This window comes from Serinus canaria, chromosome 25 (assembly GCF_022539315.1).
Source record: "Serinus canaria isolate serCan28SL12 chromosome 25, serCan2020, whole genome shotgun sequence".
NCBI lineage: Eukaryota > Metazoa > Chordata > Aves > Passeriformes > Fringillidae > Serinus > Serinus canaria.
This window is the reverse complement of record NC_066338.1, coordinates 6,859,082-6,877,053: the sequence shown is the minus strand read 5'-3', so window position 1 is coordinate 6,877,053 and position 17,972 is coordinate 6,859,082. Positions and strand designations below refer to the sequence as shown.

Below are 17,972 nucleotides of genomic sequence, written 5' to 3'. Positions count from 1 at the left end.
GGGTTTTTATCTTTAACATTTGTGTTTCACAGAGGCATGTTCAGTATCTCAGTGGTTTAACAGATTGTCAGTTACACAAAAAGTTTTGTATTACTTTTGAAAATTCTTCTCATGTCAAACTACGACAGACATTCAATCAACAAAAACACTTCTCAAAGCATTGACTTGGCCCATTCAACTTCACAAACTCTAAGCCTGTTCACTGTAATGTTAATCAAAATTTGCAGGAGCACAGAAACAGAAGAGAAGACACAGAAAGAGAGAAAGACAAAAAAGATACAGAGAAGCACACACACAGCTACCAACTCCTGAATTCCAGCGGTGTTCAGATGGAAATTCCAAGAGGACGTAGGGTCAAGATGTGTGCTTGCCTTGTGGTCAGCCTTCACTACCCCTTGTTCTTCCTGGGCCCTTTCCCCAGGTGGGGCTTGGGCTCATTTGGTCCCTCAGGAGCTGGGCAGGGGCTCCAGAGGTGGCTGTGGAGCATTGCCTGTGCTGTGCCAGGGACTGGCAGACACTGCTGGGCTGGGATAGAGGCTCTGGGGGGATTGGGGTTCCAGGGCAGGGCAGTGCTGGGGTTCCAGGGCAGGGCAAGGCTGGACCTGCCTCTTCATCCCCCCCCACCTCCAATGTTTCTAAATCTCCTCCAGCCTCTCACAGTAAGGCAATGTTGGAGGTGAAATCCCAATTCTGGCCATGGGCACCTGGCTGAGAAGGACAGTTCTTTTCCATAGGAAGGAAAGCACAGAGCCCCAGTGTTTGGAGGGCAGGTGAGAGCCTCACTAGGCCAAGGCCAGCCAGACTTGTCAGCAAAGGCAGATTGTGTCTGGGAGCAGTCTTTGGATATCGGGAATTTTGGAGTGGAACCCAGTTTCGGCCATGGACACCTGGAGAAACAGGACAGTTCTTTCCCATAGGAAGGAAAGCACGGAGCCTTCCCCAGAGTTTTGGAGACACATGAGAGGTGACCCCCTTGAAAGCACTTCCAGCCAGTCTTGACCTGACAATATTCCAGTGGGAACAATCCCTGGATATAAGGAAATTTGGAGTTGAATTCCCAATTCTGGCCATCAGTGCCTGGAGGAGAAGGACAGATCTTTTCAGATGAGAAGTGACCCTCCACGTTCCAAGGTCAGTTGGACCAGTCAGGCAGTCCATGGGAGGCCAGACCAGCCAGAGCTGTTCCAAGTTCTCTTGCTTCCATGGGGTCCAGAAGTGTCACAATGGACCCTTGGTTCAATGGGGACCCACAGTGTCACAATGGCCCCTAGGTTCCAGAAGGCCCCAAGTGTCACAATGGTCCCAATGACTCAATGGGGCCTTGCAGTGTCACAGTGGTCTCCATGGTTCCCCAGCCCCCACAATGACACGTGACTCCTCTGTCCCATGAGCCCTGCAATGTCTCAATGGACTTTTGGACCCTGGGGGTTTGCAGTGTCACAATGGTCTCCTTTGGCTCCACAGTGTCACAATGGACCATTGATGACAGGAGGCCCCTCTGTGTCACCCTGGAGCTTTGGTTCCATGCAGCCCTGCAGTGTCACAATGAACCCTTGGTTCAATGGGGTTCCACAATGTCACCATGTCCCCTCGGTTCCATGCAGCCCTGCAGTGTCACAATGGTCTCCTTTGGCTCCACAGTGTCACAATGGATCAATGATGACAGGAGGCCCTGCAGTGTCACAATGGACCTTTGGTTCCATGCAGCCCTGCAGTGTCACAAAGGCCTCTTGATTTCATGAGACCCCACAGTATCACAGTGTCCCTCTTGGTTCTGTGGGGACCCCCAGGGTCACAATGGTCTCACTGGTGCCATGAGGCCTCACAATTCACAATGCTTTGCCTATTCCATGGTACCTCATAGTGTCACAATGGTTTCCCTTAGTGCCATGGTGCCCCACAGTGTCACAATGGGCCCTCGGTTCCATGAGGCTGTGAAGTGTCACAATGGTCTCTCCCATCAGGTTCCCTGAGGCCTTGCAATGTCACAATGGACCTTTGGCACCATTGTGAGACCATGGGGTCTCACAGTGTCACAAAGGCCCCTTGGTTCCAGGACACCCCAAAGTGTCATAATGGTCTCCATGGTTCCATGAGGCCCTGCAGTGTCACAATGGACCCTTAGTTTGATGGGGCCTCTCAGTGTCACAATGATCCCTACATTCCATGGAGCCACACAGTGTCAGTGCAGTCCCCTTAGTTCCATGAGGCCCAGCAATATCACAGGTCTCTCCCTGACTCCATGAGGCCTCACAGTGTCACACTGCTCCCTTGGTGTCACAGGGTCCCACAGTGTCACACTGGTCCCTTGGTGTCACAGGGTCCCACAGTGTCACACTGGTCCCTTGGTGTCACAGGGTCCCACAGTGTCACACTGGTCCCTTGGTCTCACAGGGCCCCACAGTGTCACACTGGTCCCTTGGTCTCACAGGCCCCACAGTGTCACACTGGTCCCTTGGTCTCACAGGGCCCCACAGTGTCACACTGGTCCCTTGGTTCCATGGCCCTGGGCTGCTGCATTCCCCCCTCCCCTTCTCAGCCCGCCCTGCCAGCTCAGAAATGCTCCTTGGGCCTGGGCCTTGGCCAGCAGCCCCTGGGCTCAGCTCCTCTCAGCTCATCACAAACACTGTCTGCTCCAGGCACTGCTGCTGCCCAAACAGCTCCTGCTTTCTCTACCAGCAGCCCTGGGAACTGGTTTGTGTTCCCTCCGTGGCACAACATCCCTGTTCTCCCAGTGCCAAAGAAAGCTGCTGGTGCCAAGTGTGGCCAGGATGAACCATGGCTGGGACTGCAGCCCCTCTCGTGGGGCCCTGCACACAGCGCTCCAAAAGGAGCCCTTGGAGCTCTCCTGGGCCAGCGACTCCCTCTGGGTGGGGCCTCTCCCAGCCGGGAACTCTCCCGTTTGCTGCACTCGGGGATCCTGGACAGAGACTGAGCCTGGGCCGATCCCCCACTGCTCCAGGCTCAGCCCTTGGCCTGCTGGGGAGATGCCAAAGCATCCCCAGGGAGCATTGCCTGCCCTGAGGGGAATTTCTCCCAGGTGCCTTGCACTGACTCTGTGTGTCTGTGTGCACACAGGAGTGCCTGTGCTGGGGAAATGGGGCAGAAATGTTGCTCTCTGAGGGGTCTGAGTGCCTTGCATAGCTGAGTCAGTCAGGCCTGTAAGGCTGAGCCCCTGCCCCCTCCCCATCATTGGCCCCATTCTGACCAAACCAAACCCCAACAACTACCAAACAGGAAAACAAACCCCAACCAGAACAAAGAGAGCAACACCCATTAAAATCTTACCATCGAGTCCCCTCCCCCCAACACAATTAAAACTAAAAACTTATACAACTTGCAACCCACAAAAAATAACCTTACAACTAATATTAAACACAAAAAAAACCCACCAAAACCAACCATAAAACCAATCCTAACACATCCTAACCACAACTTCCACTACAAGTTACCAGCAGGTCAGGTGTTAATCCTTTCAATACTTTAATCTTCCCTCAACTAAAAGAAAAAAACAAAATACAAACATTTTAAAAAACCCACAGAACCACCAAAGCCAGTAAAGAGGAAATTAAATTCCAATATAAAAGAAGAAAACATACATTAATCTTAAAACTAAAATCATTGTATAAACTATAAAGAAAAATGTCTTTTTCTTCATAACACTAAAAACTATAAAAATTAAAATAAAAAATTAAAATAACTGTAATTTCATAAAAAGTTTAAACTTAAAAAAAAAAAAAAGGAATCGAGTACTACCAAGAGAAGACCTCTTTTCCCAGAGATAAGCATAATTTTGAAAATAAATAATGAAAACTTTTACCTTTAAAAAACTCATCTTTTAAAGAATACCCCAGAAGTTGACATGGCCCATCAACAACCTGTAAAAAAGCCTGTAGCAATAAAAAGAACTTCACAATAACAAAGTTCCTCAGACATCTGTTATCCATGACAAAATTAAGAACTACAATAAAATATTTTTTCCTGTAAAAAACTCCATAGCTTTAAAGAAAATACTTCTCTCTGTTAGTAAATTAAAAAAAAAGACTATTCTAGAAGTAGTAAACTAACTGGAAATTTTTAGTTTTGTTTCTTTACATTGCCAGTTTAAACAAAATATTTAAAGAAAAGAAAAGTGTTCTAAAGAATTTTTGTAATTCTTCCTACCTTTTTTCTTTTATTTGCATTTAATAAAATTTTCTCTATAGCCTTTTAAAATTTTAAGCATGCCATATCCTTACTCCTAATCTATTCTCATAACAAAATAATGCAGAAATAATTAACTGACACTAAAACCCACCACACTCATCAATACGAGTAGAAAAATCCTAAATTAACAAACCAAAACCACTACAATGTCATAATTAACATTCTGCCAAAGTTTTTCTCATTTTCTTAAGTTCTCAGTAAAGGCCGCTGTGTTCTTTTGAGCTTTTCACAATCTCTTATTGATATTTCTCCAATACATCCAAATCAGAGTACACAAAAAAATGTAATTCCTTTGAAATGTCTCACTGAGAGAATTGTTTGGGGGATGGGGGTCAGGGCTTGTCTGTCCTGCTTGGCCCAGCCCAGGCAGGGCTTTCCCAGCCCCATTCCACACTCCATTTCCCAGCTGGAGCCCCTGATGCCTCTGAGTTGTGCTGCCCCAGCCCCAGGGACGCTCTCCTTGTCTGCCCATTCCCCCACGGGCTCTGGGCAGGGATGGCCTCAGTGGGGGCTGCTGACATCCTCAGCACCTTGGGGGCTGCTGCTGAATTTCACTGCTCCAGAGGCTTGTTCAGCCTTCAGCTCTTCAGTGCAGGAATTCAGTGTCCCAGGGCTCATTAACATTCAGAACACCTTAACAAGCCAAGCCTCTGGGGATAATTTGATTTTAATTTCCAAATAATTTGTGGTTAATTTGACAGGTTTCAGAAGCCAATTTAAAGTGAGTATACTATATTTAAAAAGACAGGGAGAAAAGATTTTTTAGGTCCTGTTTCATTTTTTTTTCCTGTTAATAACTTGATATGGGCAGTCTCCTACTGACCCTGAATCCAAGTACCTCCTCATGCAGTTTAATAGATATGAAAATCAAGACCCTTTATCATGGCTGACAATCAATCAGACTCTGTCCCTACCAACACCCCAACCATTTCCCCCATCCAAGCCCTGGCACTCAGAGCAGCCTTGTGCAAATCTGAGCTCCCTCCAGCCCAGGCTGCACCTGCAGCTTTCAGCTCCTTGGCTCCAGCTCCCCCCTGCTTTCCTTGGAGAAGGAGCTGCCTGAGACACAGAGGGATGTTCATTTCTTGTCAGCCAACAAAGCCAAGGGAAGGCACAGCTCCATCAAATGCAAAAGTCATTCCTCTGCTGGATAATAAATCCACTTTGCACAGCAGTCAGCCTCAGAGCAATGGAAAACACCTGTGCCCAGCACAGATCCCAAGATCCCCCTAAACCCTCCCTGCCCCGGTTCATCCCACATTTGCTCTTTGCACACACCAGTCACAGGCTGAAGTCAGGAGCTCCCTCCATGGCCAGAGGGAGGAAAAGAGAGGAAGGGGATGAAGAGCTCTCCTGTGCAGGGCCAAGGTCCAAGTGCAGCCCCTGCAGTGGGAACCACAACTCATCAGGTTTGTGTCCTTTGGGCTCAGGGATGCTCTGAGTGACATTTAGAGGCACAGAAAGGTTTCTTGCCAACAAACACAAGCTGAACATTGGAATAGTTTAATACCCATCACAGCTCTTCCCTCAGCTCTCTGGGATGTCCCAGCAGCATCTGACATGTCTACCAAGTGATTTCTGTGCAGGAACAGTTTTAGACTAAGACATTAGAAAAGGTAATTGGGAGATAGATATAAAAACAGTTAAGATGATGAATATTAACATATTTATTTACCTTCAGAAAACTGGGCAACTCCTTGAAGCTCAAAGCAAGAAACCAGTCAGCTGAGAGGCCCTTGAATGACCACAGAGCATCTGGAAGAGGAAATCTGGGAATAATGGGACGAATGAAGTTCCAGCAGGCCCAGTGAAGAAGAGATGTCCTTAGACATGGCCATTTCAACAGGAGAGCTGGGAACACCTGATGGAAAAGAGAAATTAAATAACAGACTGAATACTGGTGACACAAGAAGATTGGAAGATTTGTATGTCTTCTCCTGTCATCAGTACATTTTGAGGAAATACCTGTTCCTGATTGGAAAACTCTACTATTCCTTAAGAGCACTCAAGTGACCCAGATAATAAAGATTCATTTGTATATTATGAAAGTAACAGGTATTAACAACTTTGCCCCTTTCCAGGCAGACATCAGCTGTGTGCCCATGAACAGGCAGTGCCACTTGTGCCCTGAGGTGCCCAGCTGGGTTTGGATCTCTCCCAGAGCACCTGAGGGAGAGCAGAGCACCTTGCAAGCTGCAGGTCCCTGACAGCCCCATAGGGCTCCTGTCCTATCAACATCTGCTCTGCTCCAATCTGGAACAGGGCCCAGCATGGTGCCAGGATCATCAGAGAGCTGAGGAGTGTGCTGGAATTCAATGCCCTCCCCATCCCACAGCAGCCCTGCATTTCCCTCCTGCAGCCTTGGTCTCCAGCACAGCCATGGAGGCTCTTTGGGCTCTGGGCTGTTCCTGCAGCCCCCAAGGGCAGCTGAGCTCTGCCTTTGTGTCGTGGTTTGAAAGGAAATGAAGTTTTTGTGATGGTGTGTGCAAGCCAATCAGTGTTCAGATTTAATATTGGCACCTGGTTTGTCCACTGAGGGCAGGATACGCCTCTGAGAACACAGGGGTTAAAAGCTGTGATCTCCCAGGGGAACTTCCTCTCGGGAGTTCTGCTGATACTGAGTAGACCCCCTGCCCGGCCGAGCTGGGCAGGGGGGGAGGGGAGCCATGTGGCCGGAGGTAGGCCAGGCCTGGGCCCAAGGGTGGAGGAGAACATTGCAAGGGCTTCGGGCAGCCATCCTCCATTCCCCCCCCACCCCCGGAGAGAGGGAGAGAGACAGAGCCGGCACCTGTGATAGCGCAGCCGGCGTGGGGGGGGTGCCCAGCAGGGCAGCCAAGCGTGGGAGTTCATGGAGCAAACCGGCAGAGCCTGGGACTTTTAACCCTTCTGGGGAGGATGGAAACCTTGCAAATGCTGATTCCTCCTGAGGCTGATGAGATTGAGAGGATGTTGAGAAGAATCCTAGGTGGGAGGAGATGATGGAGTGGCCTTTGGCTGGACTTTTCTTGTGTAGCCACAGCAGAACCCCTTGTGTTCCTGTGACACAGAGACTGCGTTCTAGGGGGAGGCGATGGCTCAGAGCCAGGAGAGTGCAGTGATGTGGAGGAGTGTGAACAGAGACGACGGGTGAGGAGGGTGGTGGTGGTGCCCTCCGCTTTGAAGAAGAGGAAGAGGAAGATGATCTCTGTTCAAGAGGCCCCTCGGCCCCAGGGGGTGAAATTTGGGGGGGACAGGTGTCCCAAAGGAGAGGGACTGTGCTCTTTTGGAACTGGACAAAGTATCCTTAAAGGGAAAAGCCCTAGAAGCAGCTCTGATCCATGTGCAGTGGTGAGAGCACTGGACATGGAAGGAAGAAGTCACGATGGCAAAATGTTCTCCGGGCGGTGCCACATGTGACATGGAAACACCAGAAGTTTCGACTGTTTCCTGGGGAAGTCTGTGGTGCAAGAGGGACTCCTCTCTTCTCGAGGAATTGAGAACTGATTATCTAAAGGGTGGATTTGGTGGTAATGGAATTGGAAATCTAGGTGGGGGGAGGAGGAAGAAATTTGGAAGGTTTTTCATCTTGGGTTCTATGTGTTTTGTGTGTCTTTCCTTAGTGTTTTCCTTTGTAGTTTTAGGTTAATAAAGTTTTTTTCCTTTAAACCTCAAGTTGGAGCCTGCTCTGCTCTGTCTCTGATCACATCTCACAGTGGGTGCCAGGGAAGGAGGTGATCTCGTGGGGGCACTGGCATTGCGCCAGGCTCAAACGATGACATTTTGGCACAGTCAGCCCTGGCCAGCGCAGGCCATGCTCAGCAATTGCCTGTGTGTGCCCTGCTCCCCTCTGGCTGAGGTGCTGAGAGCTCTGCAGCCCCTGCTGCCATCCCACCTGCCCAGGGCAGCACAAGAGCCCCGGCCTTGGGGCCCTCCAGAGCTGCTCCTGCTCCAGGCCCAGGGCCCATCCCAGAGCTGGGGCAGCCACAAAGCTGTGCCCATTTCTGTTCATTGCTGCTCTGATGGGGATGGATCCTCAGCCACTTGGAGGTTGCTGATGAATTTTACTTCTCCAGAGGCCTCTTCTTTCTTGAGATCTTCAGTTCAGGAATTCACTGAAAAAGACTCATAAACATTTGTTCCAAAACACCTGAACAAGAAAAGCCCCGGGGAATAATGCAAATTTTCATTTCTTCTGCTGTTAATTAGACAAATTTTTGAAGTGTGTTTAAAGTGAATCTGCAATATTGAAAAAAAAAATCAGAGTGATCTATTGTTCTCTTTTCCTGTTTATTGTTTGGTATCATCAATGTCCAGTTGACATTGACCCACAGCACCTTCTCATGCAGTCTGAATAGGTAACAAGATCAAGACCTTTCATGGCTGATAATTAACCAGACTTTGTCCCCACCTCACCATATCCCTCATCCAACCTCTGGTATAGGAATGGTGTGGCCAGCATGACCAGGGCAGTGATTCTTCCTCTGTGCTTGGCACTGGTTGGACAGAACAATGTAAGGTGACAGGAATGGGCTGCCCAGGGAGGTGGGTGAGTCACCATCCCTGGAGATGTTTAAGGAAAGACTGGATGTGGCACTCAGTGCCATGGTCTGGGTGACAAGGTGGTGTTGGGTCCCAGGTTGGACTTGATGCTCTCCAAGGTCTTTTGCAGCCTGGCTGATTCTCTGATGATTGTGACACTGCAGGGCCCTGGGGAAGCAAGGGACCATTGTGACACTGGGGGCCTGGTGGCACTGAGAGGACCAGGGTGACACTGTGTATGACATGGCAGCACAGAGCCAAGGGGCCATGGGGACACTGTGGGGCTGAATGGAAGCAAGGAGTCCATGGTGACAGTCTGGGTCCTGGTGGAACCACAGAGGCCACTGTGACCCTGCAGGGCCTTGTGGAACCAAAGGGCCATTGTGCCACTGTGGAAGCAAGGAGAGCATTGCTGCACTGCCAGACCTCATGGAAACAAGGATCCATTGTGACACTGCAGGGCCTTGGGGGACCAAGGGCTATTGTGACACTGCAGGACCCAAGGATCCAAGGGACTTTGTGACACCAAGGGGGGCCAAGGAAATAAAGGAACACTGAGATACTGGGAAGCCTCATGAAACAATGGCAACACCAAGTTGTCTGAGAGTGTGGATCTCCTGGGGGGAAGGAGGGCTCTGCACAGGGACCTGAAAAGGCTGGATCCAGGGCCCAAATCCAACAAGGTGAGGTTTAACAAGTCCAAGTTCCGGGTCCTGCACTTTGGCCACAACAATCCCTGCAGCACTACAGGCTGGGGACAGAGTGGCTGGACAGCAGCCAGGCAGAAAGGGACCTGCAGGGACTGAGGGACAGCAGGCTGGACATGAGCCAGCAGTGTGCCCAGGTGGCCAAGAAGGCCAATGGCTCCTGGCCTGGATCAGGAATGGTGTGGCCAGCAGGAGCAGGGCAGTGATTCTGTGCTTGGCTCTGGTTAGGCAGCACCTCGAGTGCTGCATCCAGTTCTTGGCCCTCAGTTTAGGAAGGACATGGAGGGGCTGGAGCGTGTCCAGAGAAGGGCACCAAGCCTGAGGAGGGGTCTGGAAGACAAGTCCTGTGAGGAGCGGCTGAGGGAGCTGAGGTTGTTTATCCTGGAGAAGAGGAGGCTCAGGGGAGACAAGCTGGTGTCAGGACAGAGGTTTGACTTGATGATCTCCAAGGTCTGTTCCAGCCTTGCTGATTCTGGGATTCTCTGAATCCACCCTTGGAGCAGTTGCAGGATGAGCCCTGGGCCTCCTCTTCAGAAGCTCCAGCAGCCCAGGTCCCTCAGCTTCTCCTGCCAGCCCCAAAGCCCATCCTGTCAGTCCTGCAGAGCCTCTGCAGCTCCTCCTCCTTGCCCAGAACAGGGAGCCCCAGAGGCAGAAACAGCAGCCCAGATGTGCCTCCCTGGCCTGGGGTGCCTCTGGCAAAGGAGCAGCAGGAGGCACTGCAGGACCCTGCAGACAATTCCTGCAGCATTTGTGGGATGATCCTGCTCCACAAGGGACGTTCCCATGGTGCCAAGTCAGGAACTGCAATGGGGAGTGGGGCCAGAGAGAAAAGGGCAAACAGGGATGGGCTGTTTGCAGGGGAGGGGACAGGGGTGGGCAAGAAAAAGAAATTTGTATCAGGAAGAGTAAAGAGAGCCAAGGTGAAGCCAAGGAAATGCTGAGGGCAGTTTGGGGGTGGCTGCCAGGCAGCCCTGGCTCTGAGCAACAGCGTCTGCAGTGGGACAGGAAACTCCCAGCCCATGGAAACAAACTTTCTGGCTGACTGCAGAGGCCAGGACAAAGCTGAGTGGTTTCCCTGCTGTCCCCCAGCCCATGCTGGCCACAGGGGCTGATGGCATTTGTGCTCCCTCAGGTTCATGTCCCCACACCAACACCATGGGGGTGCTCCCCCTGCTCTGTGCAATGCAAACAGGGGCTCCTGAGCCAGTGCTGCCGTGCCTGTGCCTGCAAGGATGGGGCACCTGTGTGAGCTGGGGAGAGGCCAGGGCTGCAGAGGGGGGATGTTGTTGGCAACTCCATGAGGATGCTCTGGGATGCTGCCCTGGGCTGTCCTGCGCACTGGGGATGGATCAGCCCCTGCTCTGCTGCTCCTTCCCATCTCCCCCAGGGCCCTTGCAGAGCACCAGCCATGCTGTTTGCCCCCAGCCTGCCCACGGCCACCCTGGGGCTGCTCACAGGGGTTTTCTGTGCTGAGCATTGGCCTGGCTGTGTTCTGGAGAGAGCCTGGGCAAGGAGCCTGGAGCCCCCAGGGCCTGGCCTGAGGTGTCAGCGCTGCCCCAGCAGTGCCCATGGCCTGTCCCTGCTGCAGCCCTGGCACTGCCACCCCCAGGGCTGTGCCCGGCCCCGAGAGCACTCAGGCCCTACAGCAACACCAGGGCCACCAGGGCAGTGGGGCAGGGCCACGGGAGCAGCACTGGCAACACCAAGTGCTGCTGCTGGGCACAGCTGCTGGGCCAGCACTGATCTGCCCCCAGCTCTGCACACAGACATTGCTGCTGCAGCTCCAGAGAAGGCCTCAAAAGGGCATCTTTGCAGAAAACTTTTCTGAGGGATCCTTTAGTTCCTTTAAAACCACCAAGAGCGCAGCCCCTCATTGACACAGTCTGTGGCCACGTGGAAGGTGGAGAGAAACAAAATGAGAAATGACACAAACAATGACATTCCTTTGTGGACAATAAGACCAAATGGAACAGGGGACAAAAGATCCCACAACCAAACCAACAAGAAGTATCAAAGATGATTTTTATTACAATTCACTTGCAGAAATTCGCCAGCAGTTTAATCTCCCCTAAACCATCCAGTCATCAGTGTCCACACTGCAGCCTTGAGCTCCTGATTCCTCAGGCTGTAGATGAGGGGGTTCAGGGCTGGAGGCACCACTGAATACAGAACTGACAGGGCCAGATCCAGGGATGGGGAGGACATTGAGGGGGGCATCAGGTAGTAAAATATACTAGTGCTGACAAAGAGAGAGACCATGACCAGGTGAGGGAGGCAGGTGGAAAAGGCTTTGTGCCGTCCCTGCTCAGAGGGGATCCTCAGCACAGCCCTGAAGATCTGCACATAGGAGAAAACAATGAACACAAAACAACCAAGTACCAAACAGGTACTAACAGCAATGAGCCCAAGTTTCCTGAGATAGGATTTGGAGCAGGACAGTTTGAGGATCTGGGGAATTTCACAGAAGAACTGGCCCAGGACATTGCCATGGCAAAGGGGCAGGGAAAATGTATTGACTGTGTGCAGCAGTGAATAGAGAAAGGCACTGGCCCAGGCAGCTGCTGCCATGTGGGCACAAGCTCTGCTGCCCAGGAGGATCCCGTAGTGCAGGGGTTGTCAGATGGACACGTAGCGGTTGTAGCACATGATGGTCAGGAGGGCAAGCTCTGCTGAGATAAAGAAGAGAAAGAAAGAGAGCTGAGCAGCACATCCTGTGTAGGAGATGTTCCTGGTGTCCCAGAGGGAATTGTGCATGGCTTTGGGGACAGTGGTGCTGATGGAGCCCAGGTCAGTGAGGGCCAGGTTGAGCAGGAAGAAGAACATGGGCGTGTGCAGGTGGTGGCCGCAGGCTACGGCGCTGATGATGAGGCCGTTGCCCAGGAGGGCAGCCAGGGAGATGCCCAGCAAGAGGCAGAAGTGCAGGAGCTGCAGCTGCCGCGTGTCTGCCAGTGCCAGCAGGAGGAAGTGGCTGATGGAGCTGCTGTTGGACATTTGCTGGGGCTGCACATGGGGACCTGTTCATGGAGAAAGGAGAGTGACAAGTCAGGAGAGACTGCTTTGAGCCAAACCTGGGCCATTCCCTGCAGACTGTCTCCCTGGGTCTCACCCACTCTTGTTCCTGCTCTGGGAAAACCTTCACCCAGGTCCCTGCCTGAGCTCCAGTGGTGCTGGCTGAGTGTGCCAGGAGCAGCCAGGCCTGTGCATGGGGGGGCTCTTGAGGAACCATCCCTGCCCACTGGCCTGGATTTGTGGCCATGTGGAAAGGTACAAGGCTGGATATTCAGGATTTTCAGGGGAATCACTCTTAATGCAGACAGGCTTAGTAGCATCTGCACTCCCAGTTCTAAACAAAATAGATTCCAGGAGATTATTTAAGAATTGTTTTCCTACCCACACACCATTCCTGGCTCTCTGAGGTCAGACATCCCCAGCATTTCTGCTGCACTCAGATTTTGCCACTGAGAGATGTGAGAGGCAAAGGATTCCCTGTGGCTGAGGGAAGGTGAGGGGCTGGATGGGCTTGTTCCCACCGGCCCTGGCTTTGCACCTTTGGCTGCAATCAGAGCACAATCACACTCCCGGGCCACTCTGGGGTAAACCAGACCCTGCCTAGAGCAGAGGGATCCCTGAATGTCTCTCCCTCTCTAAAGGTCTCTGGGCAAGCTCTCAGCACCCCTTGTGCCAAGGACCCTCACGGCTCCCTTGGCAAACCCAACAGCATTTCCCCAGCTGTGGCAGCTCTGCCCTTCCCCGTGGGACATTCAGGGAACTCCCTGAGGCTCTGGCACAGATTTGCACTCAGGAGGGCAGCTCAGAGCTTGGAAGGGCACAGCAAGGAGATCCCTGTGTGTGCCCATGATGGGATCTCAGGGAGGGGGCTCAGCTCATTCCCCTTTCCCATGGACTGCTTTGACCACAGCCCCACAGGTCCTGGGGAAGCTTGGACACCCCATTCCCATGGACACCCCTGCCTGGCAGGAATGCCAAGGGCAGTGCCTGACTCAGCTGCTGCAAATGCCAGAGCCTCCCTGGGAGCAGCAGATAACAGTGACAATATCAGGCAGTGCAGAAACAAGAGGAGATGTTGTGGTGCTGTGCCTGAGAGGGCAGGGCAGAGACAGCCGGGCACTCAGGACAGTGTTCCCGTGCCCAGCTGTGCCCAGCACCTCCCAGACACCAGCAGTGCCCTCCTGCCCCCAGCACTGCTCTCTTCAGCCCCCTCTCCCTCCCTGAGCATCTCCCTGGGCCTGGACATTCCCTCCTGAGAGGAGCCTTGTCCCTGCCAGCGCTCACAGAGCCCATCCCACCCTGTGTGCCCTGGCCCCGGCCCTACAGAAACCTGCCTGTGTACAGGGCCCTGGCTGGGGCAGGCTCTGTGTGCAGGTGGGCAAGGGCAGCTCAGGAGAGCCCTGCTGGGCCTTGCAGAGGTGATGCTGCTGCCGGCCAGGGCTGAGGAGTGCCTGAGGGCCCTTTGGGAGGCTCCCAGCAGAGAGACTGACAACCCAGAGTTACAGTTCTGGAGTCTCTGTAAATGTTTAAACATTCCTCTGATGATCCTTTGTGTCCCTTTTAACTCAGAATCTTCTGTGATTCTGGGATTCCAATTCCTGTTCTGCTTCTCTCATCCCCCTGTGGTCTATAACCAAAGAGGGGGAAACCCATTGCAGTAATGTTAGAACAGTAAAGTAAAAACCAGATATTTTTTGGAAGCTTCCAGGTGTCCCAGTGGGGATGGGGCACACTAGGCCCCTGATTTCAACAATTTCTTGACGTTGATTAATAAGGATATTTAACAGGAACATCCAACAGGAGATTCAGTTGCCCTGGTTACACACCCCTGGTTCAACTCATTGGAGTAGATCCAAGGGCTTCTTTGCCTTTACTTTTTGCTATGACTGCTCACATTCTGATCAAAAACCAAAATGCTCTTCTTGTATGTCCTCTTCCTGATAATAAGACTATACAGTATTTCAGGAATGTATTTAGACAGTCAGCCTATTGTTCTAAAATCTAAGAGAAAGGTTAGGAAATGTACTGGATTTAATTAGGGATTATAGTTACAGAAGTATATAATAGTAGTTTAAAAGAGTTAATTAGGAGTTTAGGTAAGGATTATAATTTTATAATGATATAATAGTAATTTAAAGAGATATGAATATATGAAAAATATATAAAAAGTAAAAATCTTTTTATCACCCCACTTTCCCATCCTTCTACAAGTAGGAAATTGAAAACACTCTCAGGAAAGCTCCTGATCTTTCCAGCAATCCCAGGCTTACCTTCTTTGGGAAGTGCCCTCCAGAGCTGTGCCCAGGCTGGTCTGGAGCTGGGAGCAGCCCTGCCCCATCCAGCCCCTCTCAGCAGCAGCACCTGCCCTGCTCAGGGTGGCTCCTTCCCCCCACAGCTTCTCCCCAGCGCTGGGAGCAGCTCCCCGGGCCGGCTGAGAGCTGTCCCTGGAGGCAGCTGTCCCTGGACTCTGCTGCCTGTCCCTGCAGGCAGCAGAGTCCCTGCCCCAGCCCAGCGCCCTGGGCTGCAGGACCCTGCTCTGCAGGACAGCCCTGGGCACCCCTGGCTGCTCTGCACAAGAGACAATCAGAGATGTACTCACAGAGTCTGCAGGCATTGGGATGTTCCAGCTTTAGGAGATCACTGCAGGAGCTGCAGCTGCATTGTCCTGCAGCCAGAGGTTCCTGTGCCAAGGGCTGGCAGTGATTGTGCCCAGGCACTTCTCAGCACCTTCCCATCCCTGACTGATTGAAGCTCTCTGTGCCTCTGTGCTGTGCCCAGGGTGGCTGCAGGCAGTGCCCCAGCCCTGCTGGGCTGGCAGAAGAGCTGCTCATCAAGAGAAATGTGCTTTATAAGCTCTTCTTGGTTACCAGGATCTGCCTCTGTGCCAGGAGCCCAGCCCAGCTCAGCAGCTGCACAGACACAGCACAAGGACTTTAATGACCCTTTGGGGCTTTGTGCTCAGGCCCTGAACATCAGTCCCTGAGAGGAAGCTGAAGAAACCTCTCCAGAACTCCAAGTCAGAATCCAACTCCAAAGTTTTTTGGACTTTTAATGGGTCCCACTGAGGGACACCACTGAGAAAGTGTCCCCAGGCCCCAGGCAGAGCAGAGAACTGGAGGCACTGATGACAGGTGGGGACAAAGAGAAGCCAAGTCTTGGTGCCCTGGGGCACAGCAGGGTCTGTGCCACCAAGGGCTGGGAGGAGACACGTTGTCCTGAGTCACTGGGGCCTCCTGGCACAGCCCCAGCCAGGCTGGGCACTGTCAGCCCCTTGTCCTGCCCTCAGCATCCCCCCCTAGCCCACATCCCAGTGGCCTCAGGGATCTGCTGGAAGGAGTCCCTGGGGAGCCTTGCTCAGGAATGGCCCTTGGGGCTCCTGAATGCTCCCATGGACTGCAGGGTTTTCAAAGGACTTTGGGTTTGGCTTTTGCCTGGCAGTCTCTGAGAGGTTTGTGCAGTCATGGCCTCCAATTATCTGCTGTAATTAGTCCCTGGAGAGGCTTTGTCAGTAACAACACTCAGTGGGCTCATTAATGCTTCAAGGTACTTCAGTTCTTTTAAGGTACTTGGGGTTTCCCTTTGGATACAGACTCTGTGAGAGGTTTGTGCAATCCTCGCCCTAATTATCTGCTTTAATGAGTCCCTGGAGAGCTTTGTACTGATACTCAGTGGGGCTCATTAATACCTTGAGATACTCAAGGTTTTTAAGGTACTTTGGGTTTTCCTTTCCACACTGAATCTCTGAGAAGTTTTTGTGCCATCCTGGCCTCCAATTTTCTCGTCCAAGGAGTCCATGAGGAGCCAGTTTTGGGATGTACCTCAGTGGGACCCATACATGCCTTGAGACGCTTTGGGGTTTTCTTCTGACTTTCTTCTGAGGTTGCAGGGCTCAGCTCCAAATGCACCACGGGGCTCATTAGGATCAAGCAAGTCCTGACAAACCATGGTTCTGCCTTGATTTCCCTCTGAACTAGTTCATGTCAGCAGGAAGTTTTCCTTTTACAGTTACAGAGAAATATTTCAATGAGCTTCTAAGAAATATGTAATTCTATTTTAAAGAATGTATTTTATTACTGTTCCCTTTAGGGAAGAGTTGATTGCAGCACTCTGTGTTTCATATTGATGTTGGACCACTCCCAAGGAGGTCTGGCCAGGTCAGAGAAGTTGTACCTTGAGACCTGACTCAGTGTGGACAACCTTACCTCACATTCCCCAACCTCATGTGAGAAACCATTATCACTTTCAAAAATTTAAATTTTTGAGACCTTATCAAAACACAACAGAAGACTGAATAAAGAGAAGGACACAGCACCGGGAGCAAAGGATTCAGTCACCGTATGCTCATCTACAAAATGGATGTTCTGTCTTTTATACCTCTAGCCCCTCCCAAAGATTTGTCAATCAACTCCTTCTTCACTGTCCAGTGGTGCAGATCACTTTATAACACCTTGATTGGAGGTCAGGTGATGCCATAGTGACAAGCTGACCCTCCCAAATGCCCCCACTACTGAGGCCATCCTGTGAGAAGAATACAAGGGGGAGGGGAAGGATAATTATACATCCACAAAACTTCTCTTCACATATATTTAATATTCACCCCTTAATTGTGAGAGTCAACCATAGGATTACTCATCTATACAAACCCCCCTTTTCTTTGTCTATAAGTCATTTTGCTCAAACAGTAAAGTAAAAAATTTTGTGTCTCTCTTGAGTGAGTCATACCAGCATCTGTTGATGTGGGCAAGGACAGTGGGAACAGGAGAAAAAAATCTCAGGTTTTCCTTAGACACACTTATTTGGAATGGACAAAAGGGCATCACAGAGGTCCAGTATGGCTTTGACTCCCATCTACCGTGCCTGTGTGGCTGCTACCCATAGTCAGTGTATCTTAGGGGTGAGTACAGAAACCAACCCAGTCCTGACCTCCAGTCCCTGTTGAATTAAAAGACAATTGAGGAACGACAGCGATCTGGTCTGCCCTTTTGTCCCTACCTTACCATGCCTACGGGGTTGCTACCCACAGCAGGGCTATGGAGCCTTCTTGGTAGTGAGCAAAGGGGCCAACCTGGTCTTGCTCTCCTCCCTTTGACTTATTTTCTTAATGAAGCTGTCCCATTACCTTTTACAGTCCCTTGTGTACTTCTTCTCAACAGATGCTGGTAATTCTCATCTGTTTAAACAGGAAGACAGTTCTCAAGCTGGTTGGTGGAAGCTTGACTCTACTTTTGGGCGTCTTGGTGTTTTTCTGGTTTTCTTTCAGTCTCTGCTTGAAAGTCAATCTCATTCCTTTTTTCTCTATCCACAAAGAGATAGAAGGGTTTGTCTAAGGCAGGAAGACTCAATGCCAGTGCACTGACCAATTTTTGCTTTAATATTTCAAACTTTTGTTCATCATCTTTTTCCCACCTAATTTCTTTATCAACTAACTTTTCATACAAGATCCTGATGGCCTGCATGTATCCTTCAATCCATAGCCTACAATATCCCCACAAGCCTAAAAACCTGCTGACTTCTCTCTTAGTTTTTGGCCCT

General features: G+C 51.1%; 1 protein-coding gene and 1 pseudogene across 1 annotated transcript in view; one reads left to right on the top strand and one right to left on the bottom strand.

Moving 5' to 3' along the window:
* LOC115484925 (zinc finger protein 208-like) overlaps positions 1–17,972 on the top strand; it is a 513,901-nt gene that overhangs the window by 123,570 nt on the left and 372,359 nt on the right.
* Positions 11,490–17,972, bottom strand: part of LOC115483959 (olfactory receptor 14I1-like) — a 205,102-nt pseudogene continuing 198,619 nt past the window's right edge.